A 14,360-nucleotide genomic window follows, 5' to 3' on the forward strand; every position below is an offset into this window, starting at 1 on the left:
TCGTGTGTGTGTGTGTATATATTTATATACATATATTCCTATGAGAGAGAGAGAGAGAGAGAGAGAGAGAGAGAGAGAGAGAGAGAGAGAGAGAGAGAGAGAGAGAGAGAGAGAGGCTCTCAACGAAAAAAGAAAAGTTCTTGCAGTGATCAAGATGCCCAGCGAGCTGAGCTCAAGAGGAGAAGGAGGGAAATACCGAACAAAAACACATCTTCCAGTTCACCAGACGTGTTCTCCAAAGCTAAGGCTCTGAAAGGCCGAAAATTAATCATCCCTCGCTCATTAAGCTGAGAGGATTAATTAGAGAGTGATTAATGACTGGAGGTGAAGTCCCTGAAGCTGCAAGAAGGAGCAAAAGGATGAATAGCGCCCGAGATGAGAGAGAAAAAAAAATTGTCTGAACAGATTAAGGGCTAAAATTTCCACCAAGGATAACCCCTCTTTATATATATATATATATATATATATATATATATATATATATATATATATATATATATAGATAGATAGATAGATAGACAGATAGATAGATAGATAGATAGATACTGTGAGAGAGTGAATAGTACAGAGAGGCACAGTATATGATGATCATATATACCGTAGGTGTGTGCAGACACACATGACACAGCTCCCACTTGAAATCCCGTTCATAATGTCTCTGGAGGAAAGGTTAAGTGACATGGGATTGGAAGGGAGAACTCATGCCTTTTTATAAGAAAGGAGGCTGATAGAAAGCGCTGAACTACACAAGTCAGGCTCTGTGATAAGTGTGGTCTGTAAGATGCAGGTAAGATAACCAGAAAGCAAGTGGATCCCACCTGCAGTGGAGGACCTACAGAAGTGAGAGACACCAAGGCTTCACGGAGACGAGGTGATGTATAACAAACGTCTTTGATTTCTACGAGAGAGTGAGCTCTGCTATAGATCAATAGGAAGGTCATGTGCTGTGTTTGTATCTAAGACTGTAACAAAGCATGTGACACCGTCCCACATGGAAGGCTGGGTAACAGAGCCGGAATACAAGGCAGATATAAGAGGAGGCTTCTCCTACAGATGGGTTATCTTTGTGGGAGAGAACCTAAGGACGCAAGTTTTTCGACAATGTGTTAAGATCACCGGCAGACTGCCACATCCACCTCCTTAACTTTTCCCCTAAAAGTCCACGCCTCGCACCCAGAATGGATCGCTGGGATCTGCTACACCACCAAACACATATATCTTTCCTTAAAGACAGAGACCTCTCTATTCACAGAGTCTTCAGCGCGACCAAAACCTGTGCCTCCTCTCCCAACTTATATCTCACTTAAGCTCCTTTGGTTCCATGCGCTGTCATATCCCCTCCCATGACCTAAAATGCGGTTATTCCTGGCTTTTACATGTTTTATTTGCGTAGTTGAAGGCTAGGTGGTTCATCACACCGCTGGCATATCTCTCCAACTAAAGGAAACATATCTAAGAAATATTTCTTTAGCAAAGTGATGTGATGGCAGTGTAGCGGTATTTGGTGTCTATCGTAGTTACTTTCCACAGCAGCAAGGTAGCGCCAGAACAATTGGCTGTTGTGTGTTTGTCGTCTGCTGACAATCCTGTTTTGATGGTTACAGCGAAGAAGAAGGTGGTGGCGTATGAAATGGGTCACGTGAATGGTGGAGTTGCTAAGTCTGTATATGAATTAGAATCATACACTTATTTACCTTTACAGCAGTTTCAGGAAGAATTCCAATGAGTGAAGAGTCGCTGGTTACACTAACTGGTTGAAAGCTTATACATATTTCTTCAAACAATGATTGCTATTAAGAAAATCCATGGTGTTCCACGTGAGAAAAAAATAGTCATTCATCAAGTACGTTTTGTGTGATGTGTCACATCACGAATTAGTTACATGTGCGCTGACCTGGGCGTCTCCACACGTTCGTCGCCTCTAAAAGTTACAAACTCCACTATAAGATGGCGCTGATAGCAACGTTTGGACACCTTAAAAGCATTGCTAACCTGGGTATAGTTGCTCTTCATAACTACATACTTCTCGTCGTTTCAAGGTTAGTTCACCCGGAGCACTGGCAGTGGAAGGATGTAGCCAGTGTGTCTGTGTTCTGTACAAAGGTTTTTTGACCCGTTTTCGGGCAGTGTTACGTTGTGGAAAGTGTTTACAATACCAGTGAACATGTAAATAGTGTTTAACAATCGTAGACAGTTTGCGTCTCGTGTAGACATTGAAAAAACTGTCAATATTTCGTTGGTGCCAGGATGAACACAAGCCTGTGTGACTGGAGAAAGCGAACGGAGGCGAAAAAATTTAGTTATGATTATCAATTCAGACATTCAGTGAATCTGCGATTTTAAGTCTTAGAATCAGTGGTTTAGGCAATTTTGAAACCCCTTTTTTATATACCATTTCTCCTGCAAGTGATTACATGGAAATGACGATACATTTTTTAGAAAATCAGTGTATTAATTTTTTTCAAAGTTTACTGTTTCGAATAACGAGGGCTGTGACAGCTCGTGTGTGTTGCTGGGCTGCACTGCGCATGATCACAAGTGACTATGTGTGTGTGTGTGTGTACATTGGTTTTCTCAGGACAATGATTGGTCAGTTTGGATTTGTATGAACCAATCACAGCTCGATTTAGATGCCTCCGAAGCCTCCCTACGCTAAAATTTGAAATCATTTTTCCACCCCCCTCGTTCCCTGTGCAATGGCTATGATCTCTGTATCGAAACTGTCGCAAGATTTCATGTTGAAAAATTACGGTGGAAAGAACACAGTGAAATGTGTGGCGTGTCACCAGCCTCGCATTTACCACGCTGACAACAAACCTAGTTGGTTCTGTACAGGCAGAAGGGTAATTATATAATTATGAAGAGTCTCTTTGTCAAGTAACAGTCGTTGGTGGTGCCCAGCTGGAATTAGAGAAGGTGATTTTGTTGGCTAATCATTGGCCACCTTAAGTAATGTTTGTGATCATCATTCCGTCGTCAAGTGTCTGAACCAGTCTGCCTGGCAGTACGAGTCTCCACTGCCACAGTTTCTGTTCGCAAATAACGCAATACTGCTTTAACGACCCAACCACCAGCCATGGTGGTGTTGTGGCAAGCGAAACATCGCAATTTGGGAAGAGGAAATACGAGAGAGGCCATGTTATGATATCCAGGTGTTTACGTCATTCTTCTCGTAGAACCTGTTGCCAAGGACGACCATTGTGAGAGACGAAGGGGCCTCGAACCTACGGATTGGAGCCAGCTTGTGGTTAAACCACCCTGAGAACTTTCTTGATCCACTTAATCCCAATCACCATGTGCAGAAATGATGTGAAGGGTCATTTGAGGGGTGTGTGTGAAGCGGCCTGGCAAGAAGGCCGTCCTATTTCAAGCAGTAGTAATGAATTAGCGCGTCCATTGTTGATGTCACAATCCAGCCAGGACTGAAGCGCCACCACCACCGCCAGCAGCAAGCTCCTCCGTCCCTCCGTCCCTCCGTCGGAGGAGGAGGAGACAGCTGCCAAGTGCGAGTTGTGGCTGACGAGGACCACCACGAAGACCCCACAACTGTGAGTGTTCTGAGTTAAATCAAGTTAAACATTTGTGCATGAGTTACGGTAAATTAGGTTAGCTCCTGGTAAGGTTAGGTCTGGTTGAAGTTATTATGCCGGTGGTTTCTGATGTCTTTCGAAGGATTCTAGCCTTCCACTTCTATCGAAAATCACGACTTTTATGTGTGAGTTCCACCACCTTAAACCCCGGGTTACGCCTGGGAATCCACCAATGATCGTTGAATCAAGAGTGCGTGGAGGAAGACATCTCAAAAGGTAATAATTTGCCATAGAAATAAAGGTCAGAATCGTACAGAACTTCATCCAAAAAACCATCGGTAAAAGAAAACGTAATTTCAATTTCCAAAATGGCTGGTGGTGGTCGGAAAGGATAATTATAACAGCATTTATCTTGCCATCTATTATGTATAAAGAAGTCAAGTTGAAGATGATAGATGCCCTTTGTCCAGGTGAGTACATTTACGTTGAAGTTATTCATATGTTTGAGTCTTGTGTTGCATCCCTGAACACATCCACACACGGGGTACAGGTGGGTTGAGATGTTGCCATATTATTCATTCCCATATTTCCATTTTAGCTTTAATATCCCTGAAATTCATTTCTTTTATGACTGATTAGTTATATTTTCAGTAGATTATGAAGAATTGTATATTTAACCTACGAATGTTGAAGAAATGTGTATAGTTTCATAACATTGTCATAACATAGAGAAATATTCATTTTCATGAAGAGGGAGGGATTGAAAAAGAAAACCTATATAAGTTTTCAAGATCATTTTAAAGAAAAGGAAAATTATTTTTTTTTTTTCATACCTCAGAACATATCTTGTTAAGAAAACGACAGATGTGTGTGGCGCTAGCGTGTTGTATATCCAGACCCCCAAACCCTGAACGGGTGATAACCATTTGGGCCCAAGACTTGAGTGTTAGTTTATAGACTTAACTTCAGTGTTAGTTTATAGACTTGAGTGTTAGTTTATAGACTTAGACTTGAGTGTTAATTTATAGACAGACTTGAGTGTTAGTTTATAGACTTAACTTCAGTGTTAGTTTATAGACTTGAGTGTTAGTTTATAGACTTAGACTTGAGTGTTAATTTATAGACAGACTTGAGTGTTAGTTTATAGACTTAACTTCAGTGTTAGTTTATAGACTTGAGTGTTAGTTTATAGACTTAGACTTGAGTGTTAATTTATAGACTTAGACTTGAGTGTTAGTTTATAGACTTAGACTTGAGTGTTAGTTTATAGACTTAGACTTGAGTGTTGATTTATAGACTTAGACTTGAGTGTTAGTTTATAGACTTAGACTTGAGTGTTAGTTTATAGACTTAGACTTGAGTGTTAGTTTATAGACTTAGACTTGAGTGTTAGTTTATAGACTTAGACTTGAGTGTTGATTTATAGACTTAGACTTGAGTGTTGATTTATAGACTTAGACTTGAGTGTTAGTTTATAGACTTAGACGTTTTATTGTTATAGGATCCCGTAACCATCTATATAAGGGGCTCCTGCAGCTCCAAGGCTGCTCTACACTCAGTAGCAGGGAAGGGTTGGTCCCCTCACTATATATATATATATATATATATATATATATATATATATATGATTACCCTTGAGCCAGTTTCTCTGAGCGTCCCGGTTTTACCCAGAATCTTTCTCAAGACTCCCCCATTTCAAGGCTGCGCTACTTCCAGTAACAGGGAAATGTACACTCTTTTAGAGTGAGATCTTTTAACGGTGTTGTACTCTCAGTGATACAGCCATACCAAAGGTGACGTGTCACAGACGGTGTAACCTTGAACAGGTGGAGTCCGGTAACACACACACACACACACATATATATATATATATATATATATATATATATATATATATATATATATATATATATATATATATATATATCTCGGGCGAGGCTGGATCATCATCAGTGGACTTATTACTCCGAACGAGTCTGTTAAGTTCCTGCTACTGATTGTAGCGCAGCCTTGAAGACGCAGGAACCTCACAAAGAGGCCTTATGGTTGAACTATTATTATTTTTATTATTATTATTATTATTATTATTATTATTATTATTATTATTGTTATTATTATCATTATTATTATTATTATTATTATTATCATTATCCTTATCATTGTTATTATCATTATCATTATTATTATTATTATTATTATCTTTATTATGATAAGAATAAAATTATGATAATTATAATAATAGTAATGATTATAATAGAAATAGTGATAATAATAGTGATAATGATAATAACAATGATATAATAATAACTGTAATTATGATGACTGTTATACAATGAATATTCAAATATAGTTGTAGGTTTGTAATGTCAACAAGCAATAAACAAATGCGATGGTTAGTGAAGTGTAGTAGCTTCCCGCCCTACGTTTTCTCTTCAGTCATCGCTTGGTGGCCTTAATATGCCAGTGATGTTCGGTCATCAGTCATTATCTGTTTATCGTCTCGGACACAGATGTCCCAGATAATGGAGTGTCGCAAGGCCGTGTTTTGGGCCCAACGATATTTGATGTTATGACTGACGATATTCTGCCTCCATTCTTCCGTCCCTCGCAACAATGTGATATACAGGGGTTGACGTGCGTTGGTGGACTGAACGGAGGCAAGTGAAGTGTGCGGTTACTCACTTTATGCTGGTGGGTTTCAGCTTCCGTCCTTCATAATGTTAAATATTCACTTTATGCTAATGACTTCACCTTCCTTCGGAATATCAAGTGTTCGCATTATGCAGATGATTGTGTAAATAAGACACACTTCCTCTACTGCAGTGTTCTCGGCAGATGTTACAGGTTTAAGCTTTTAAGTTTTAGTTTAAGTTTCAGTTTTCTCCGGCCACAATCATCACTGTTCATTTTACTGGGGGGGGAATGTCTCATCTGGGTGTTTGGTTTTTTGGGTTTCGACTATAACAAAACACTATAACATCTTATTGATTATTTGGTATGAGATTGTTATGAACGATGGATCATTCTCTTACATCTTTTTCTTATTAATGTTATGTAAGTTTTGATTATATATAGAGTAGTCTATGGTTGATGGATGTACGGTTGGGTAAGTGACTGTCGTCTGAAGAGGATGGATGTGTGATCCATAATAGATTACATGTTTGCGACTGTGTGTGTGTCTACAGTCCTACGAAGGGAAAGTCAGAGCGAATGTACAGCGCCGTCCAGAATGTCGTGAGATATTGGCAATGGTGGGACAGACCATTGTACCCTTCGTGGACGGTTGGTGGATGTATCAGCTTACGTTGACGGGCCTTAATGACCATGGTTGTTGAGAGGCCTTCACCCCTAACAACCAACCAGACTATGTGTGTGTGTGTGTGTGTGTGTGCTATCATACCCCGCTCATCAGACGTCATCAGTGGGTGTCATCAGACGTAGGTAAATGTGAGAGATGAGAGGCTGGTGTGCTCCGAGATCACACCACCACCATCACCTCTGTGCTACCAGGCTCCCCCTTCATACTGGGCACCGCTCCTCCTCCTCCTCCTCCACCACGACCGTCCATGATGACGTGGACCACAAGATGGAGGGATGGAGGGAGGGAGGAGTGGCAGACTTAGCGACCTACGTCACTTACAAGTGTCTGTGTACAGGAGTGAGACATGGCCACATCATTGGTCACTGATGGATGGATAGAGGAGGGAAGTCCTGCCTCAGTGTATATAACCAGCCACATTGATCGTCCTTGTTCGTGGTCAGCTATGTGTGGGTCGGGCTATGTCTGCATGACAACGGAATGGGTCATATATCAGCAACTATAATTGGTAGTTAACACATTTCCATATTGAAAATATTGTACAGATTACCTTGAAGGTTTATGAAATGAACCACATCACTTTATAACCATTGTTGTAACTGATACGTGAATTTACAGCTTAGACAGCGTTTTGTTACCACAACCTGTCCACTGCCGTCTTATGAACACCAGATCTTGTTTTAGATAGCTTTTGTTACCACAACCTGTCCACTGCCGTCTTATGAACACCAGCTCTTGTTTTAGATATCTTTTGTTACCACAACCTGTCCACTGCCGTCTTATGAACACCACCTCTTGTTTTAGATAGCTTTTGTTACCACAACCTGTCCACTGCCGTCTTATGAACACCAGATCTTGTTTTAGATAGCTTTTGTTACCACAACCTGTCCACTGCCGTCTTATGAACACCACCTCTTGTTTTAGATAGCTTTTGTTACCACAACCTGTCCACTGCCGTCTTATGAACACCACCTCTTGTTTTAGATAGCTTTTGTTACCACAACCTGTCCACTGCCGTCTTATGAACACCAGCTCTTGTTTTAGATAGCTTTTGTTACCACAACCTGTCCACTGCCGTCTTATGAACACCAGCTCTTGTTTTAGATAGCTTTTGTTACCACAACCTGTTACCACAAGACTAAAGATCAATGTGTGGAATGAGGCAGACCAGTGTGATCTGAAGGGGTTAATCATAGACTCTGTGTCACATGTCCACTTCCACACACATGGTTCCAAGATGGATGAAGGTGTGGCTGCAAGTGTGTGTGTGTGTGTGTGGTTGGCTGTTCCTTCAAGTACCGTTAGCCAAACGTTACATCCGCTTTGTTGCGGGAAAGCCATATAGATACATTTAACTCTAACGGTAATAAAGCAGTATATTCTTCTATACTTGTCGTCTGCTCTTCAAGACATATGACAGAAGTCTATGAGAGTCAAGAGTAACAGTGAATATAGACTTTATTTCATGTGTTAAAGATGTCATCTTGATTTTAGGTGACTGCCACTGTCACATTGCCTGCAATGAACAGGTGGCCTGGGTAATTCGAAGGGAGGGGAGCGGGTTACTTGCAACATCCATAGAATCATACATGGATCAGCAGCCACCAAACCATGGCCAAGACTTGATCAACATAAACAAACATTGAAGCAACATTACATTGTGCAGAATGTAAACTCTGAGGTATACAACCACTCGTAAGATAATTGCATTACAATCGATACAGAACCACTCCAATTGCAGCCGGACCTCTGGATGCTAACGAGGCACTGTTATCTGATAGTGGCAGAGATTAGAAACAGATTAGTGAGGTCGTGGTAAAAAAACAAAACAAAAAGAAAACTACATACAGTTGTTTGGTAAGTAATCAAACTTTTCAAGTGATTAAAAAGACGCAGATAATATCCGTCGTGGATTTGTGATCATCTTCCCCCAAGGGAGATAAAGTAATCCAGTTGATCCATGGTGAGGTTTCTGTCCTTCGCTTGTGGCGGGTTTAGTTAAAGGGTATAGATGCTTCGTCTGTGGGGGAGTAGCAGTGGAGTGAGCCAACACTCCCTGCTACACATTAGCAGTGGAGTGAGCCAACACTCCCTGCTACACATAGCAGTGGAGTGAGCCAACACTCCCTACTACACATTAGCAGTGGAGTGAGCCAACACTCCCTGCTACATATAGCAGTGGAGTGAGCCAACACTCCCTGCTACACATTAGCAGTGGAGTGAGCCAACACTCCCTGCTACATATAGCAGTGGAGTGAGCCAACACTCCCTGCTATACATAGCAGTGGAGTGAGCCAACACTCCCTGCTACACTTAGCAGTGGAGTGAGCCAACACTCCCTGCTACACATAGCAGTGGAGTGAGCCAACACTCCCTGCTACACTTAGCAGTGGAGTGAGCCAACACTCCCTGCTACACATTAGCAGTGGAGTGAGCCAACACTCCCTGCTACACATAGCAGTGGAGTGAGCCAACACTCCCTGCTATACATAGCAGTGGAGTGAGCCAACACTCCCTGCTACACTTAGCAGTGGAGTGAGCCAACACTCCCTGCTACACATAGCAGTGGAGTGAGCCAACACTCCCTGCTACACATAGCAGTGGAGTGAGCCAACACTCCCTGCTACACATAGCAGTGGAGTGAGCCAACACTCCCTGCTACACATTAGCAGTGGAGTGAGCCAACACTCCCTGCTACACATAGCAGTGGAGTGAGCCAACACTCCCTGCTACACATAGCAGTGGAGTGAGCCAACACTCCCTGCTACACTTAGCAGTGGAGTGAGCCAACACTCCCTGCTACACTTAGCAGTGGAGTGAGCCAACACTCCCTGCTACACATAGCAGTGGAGTGAGCCAACACTCCCTGCTACACATAGCAGTGGAGTGAGCCAACACTCCCTGCTACACTTAGCAGTGGAGTGAGCCAACACTCCCTGCTACACTTAGCAGTGGAGTGAGCCAACACTCCCTGCTACACTTAGCAGTGGAGTGAGCCAACACTCCCTGCTACACATAGCAGTGGAGTGAGCCAACACTCCCTGCTACACATAGCAGTGGAGTGAGCCAACACTCCCTGCTACACTTAGCAGTGGAGTGAGCCAACACTCCCTGCTACACTTAGCAGTGGAGTGAGCCAACACTCCCTGCTACACATAGCAGTGGAGTGAGCCAACACTCCCTGCTACACATAGCAGTGGAGTGAGCCAACACTCCCTGCTACACTTAGCAGTGGAGTGAGCCAACACTCCCTGCTAAACTTAGCAGTGGAGTGAGCCAACACTCCCTGCTATACATAGCAGTGGAGTGAGCCAACACTCCCTGCTACACATAGCAGTGGAGTGAGCCAACACTCCCTGCTACACTTAGCAGTGGAGTGAGCCAACACTCCCTGCTACACATAGCAGTGGAGTGAGCCAACACTCCCTGCTACACTTAGCAGTGGAGTGAGCCAACACTCCCTGCTACACTTAGCAGTGGGGTGAGCCAACACTCCCTGCTACACATAGCAGTGGAGTGAGCCAACACTCCCTGCTACACTTAGCAGTGGAGTGAGCCAACACTCCCTGCTACACTTAGCAGTGGAGTGAGCCAACACTCCATGCTACACATAGCAGTGGAGTGAGCCAACACTCCATGCTACACTTAGCAGTGGAGTGAGCCAACACTCCATGCTACACTTAGCAGTGGAGTGAGCCAACACTCCCTGCTACACATAGCAGTGGAGTGAGCCAACACTCCATGCTACACTTAGCAGTGGAGTGAGCCAACACTCCATGCTACACATAGCAGTGGAGTGAGCCAACACTCCATGCTACACTTAGCAGTGGAGTGAGCCAACACTCCATGCTACACTTAGCAGTGGAGTGAGCCAACACTCCCTGCTACACATAGCAGTGGAGTGAGCCAACACTCCATGCTACACTTAGCAGTGGAGTGAGCCAACACTCCATGCTACACTTAGCAGTGGAGTGAGCCAACACTCCATGCTACACATAGCAGTGGAGTGAGCCAACACTCCATGCTACACTTAGCAGTGGAGTGAGCCAACACTCCATGCTACACTTAGCAGTGGAGTGAGCCAACACTCCATGCTACACTTAGCAGTGGAGTGAGCCAACACTCCCTGCTACACATAGCAGTGGAGTGAGCCAACACTCCCTGCTATACATAGCAGTGGAGTGAGCCAACACTCCATGCTACACTTAGCAGTGGAGTGAGCCAACACTCCATGCTACACTTAGCAGTGGAGTGAGCCAACACTCCCTGCTACACATAGCAGTGGAGTGAGCCAACACTCCCTGCTACACATAGCAGTGGAGTGAGCCAACACTCCCTGCTACACATAGCAGTGGAGTGAGCCAACACTCCATGCTACACATAGCAGTGGAGTGAGCCAACACTCCCTGCTACACTTAGCAGTGGAGTGAGCCAACACTCCATGCTACACTTAGCAGTGGAGTGAGCCAACACTCCCTGCTACACATAGCAGTGGAGTGAGCCAACACTCCCTGCTACACATAGCAGTGGAGTGAGCCAACACTCCCTGCTACACATAGCAGTGGAGTGAGCCAACACTCCCTGCTACACTTAGCAGTGGAGTGAGCCAACACTCCATGCTACACTTAGCAGTGGAGTGAGCCAACACTCCCTGCTACACATAGCAGTGGAGTGAGCCAACACTCCATGCTACACTTAGCAGTGGAGTGAGCCAACACTCCATGCTACACTTAGCAGTGGAGTGAGCCAACACTCCATGCTACACATAGCAATGGAGTGAGCCAACACTCCCTGCTACACATAGCAGTGGAGTGAGCCAACACTCCCTGCTACACTTAGCAGTGGAGTGAGCCAACACTCCATGCTACACATAGCAGTGGAGTGAGCCAACACTCCCTGCTACACATAGCAGTGGAGTGAGCCAACACTCCCTGCTACACATAGCAGTGGAGTGAGCCAACACTCCATGCTACACATAGCAGTGGAGTGAGCCAACACTCCCTGCTACACATAGCAGTGGAGTGAGCCAACACTCCCTGCTACACTTAGCAGTGGAGTGAGCCAACACTCCCTGCTACACTTAGCAGTGGAGTGAGCCAACACTCCCTGCTACACATAGCAGTGGAGTGAGCCAACACTCCCTGCTACACATAGCAGTGGAGTGAGCCAACACTCCCTGCTACACATAGCAGTGGAGTGAGCCAACACTCCCTGCTACACATAGCAGTGGAGTGAGCCAACACTCCCTGCTACACATAGCAGTGGAGTGAGCCAACACTCCCTGCTACACTTAGCAGTGGAGTGAGCCAACACTCCCTGCTACACTTAGCAGGTATGCGGGCGCAAGCGATGGCTTACTGGAGCTCCTACGCCACGGGTTTATGCCAAGGCTGATACACCTGTCATATATCAGGTAATATATATTTTTGTATGTGTTTACCAGAGGGTCGACCTTAACTCTTACCAGATATCACTTTCTTTCCATGTCTCGTCTTACAACTGCAGTTGTGAAGGTTGTACCAGCTCGGGGACAAGTGTCTGTTGCCGTCATATTGATGTTTTCACTAACCAATTTCGATCTAACTTTCCTTTGCAACCACGTCTCTTAGTTGCAGGTAGTGTGGTACGGGGTGGTGGTTAAAAGGTGTTGTAACGAGCCATAGTCTCTGATGCAACAAAGGATTGCAGTCCTAATAATGTTCCTCATAGGTCGATGGTCGTAAAGTCCAACTGAGATAGCAAGAGTCTTTGCTCACTCACCCCTTTTGGCTTCCCATGATGATGTGATTATTACACGAAAGTGCACTAGGGAACTTATCATGTTTCATTTTCCCCGTGGACTCATAGCAATATATATATATATATATATATATATATATATATATATATATATATATATATATATATATATATATATATATAAGAACATGTGATTACTTCATCTGGGACACAGGTATCTGTCTGTATCTTTGACGTAGCCAATACTCACGCAAGTGCTTGGATCTTCGTGTTGCTTGGATCTTCGTGTTCCATTTTCCATGTGATTATTGGCATATCCCTGAATCACAAGGCTTGGCCTAGAAGGATTGGTGTTGGACGGCGGGAACCAAGTGTGATGTTGGGAGTTAAATGACTTTGTTATGTACTGGCAACACCTGATGATGAGATGGGTTGTCTCCACGAAACATGTCGTGCCACATGTGTAGAAAAATGACGTGTTAGATGAAATTGTGTGAACTTCTTCTGAAGTGCGATTTCACCATATATATATATATATATATATATATATATATATATATATATATATATATATATATATATATATATGAATATATATATATATATATATATATATATATATATATATATATATATATATATATATATATATATATATATATATATATATGAATATATATATATATATATATATATATATATATATATATATATATTTATATATATATATATATATATATATGAATATATATATATATATATATATATATATATATATATATATATATATATATATATATATATATATATATATATTCATATATATATATATATATATATATATATATATATATATATATATATTTTTTTTTTTTTTTTTTTTTTTTTTTTTCAAACTATTCGCCATTTCCCGCGTTAGCGAGGTAGCGTTAAGAACAGAGGACTGGGCCATTGAGGGAATATCCTCACCTGGCCCCCTTCTCTGTTCCTTCTTTTGGAAAATTAAAAAAAATTGAGAGGGGTGTGTCTGAGGACAGAGGGAAGTGTGAAGGATGAAGAAAACGCCTGAAGTATAGCAGTTTTTGCCTTACACTTTTTTATATCTTATAATTTCATTTTATCAAAGTTATACATTATGTACAAAGCCATATACCGTACACTTCACATTCATTGTACACTGAAGACTCTTACATACAGGCCCTTCCTCCCTCTCCCAAATCCCCACACATATTATGTGTATATATATATATATATATATATATATATATATATATATATATATATATATATATATATACATTACTGCCATGCAGGGCGTCCCCAGAATGGTTTTTGCAATACATACTTTACCTTGCCTGACATACGTGTCCCTCATCATAACAGAGTTACTTTACGGTAATTGCAAGGAGCTTGTGTCAATGGTTTGTAGTCCCTTATAGATAGACAATTCATATATGTCTATTTTTATCATCATACTGAATCGCCGTCTCCCGCGTCAGCGAGGTAGCGTAAGGAAACAGACGAGAGAATGGCCCAACCCACCCACATACACATGTATATACATACACGTCCACACACGCACATATACATACATATACGTACACAGACATATACATATATACACATGTACATATCCATACTTGCTGCTTTCATCCATTCTCGTCGCCACCCCGTCACATAGACAGACACACACACACACACACACACACACACACACACATACACACACACACACACACATATATATATATATATATATATATATATATATA

Source organism: Panulirus ornatus, chromosome 40 (genome assembly GCF_036320965.1).
Source record: "Panulirus ornatus isolate Po-2019 chromosome 40, ASM3632096v1, whole genome shotgun sequence".
NCBI classification, from domain to species: Eukaryota; Metazoa; Arthropoda; class Malacostraca; order Decapoda; family Palinuridae; genus Panulirus; species Panulirus ornatus.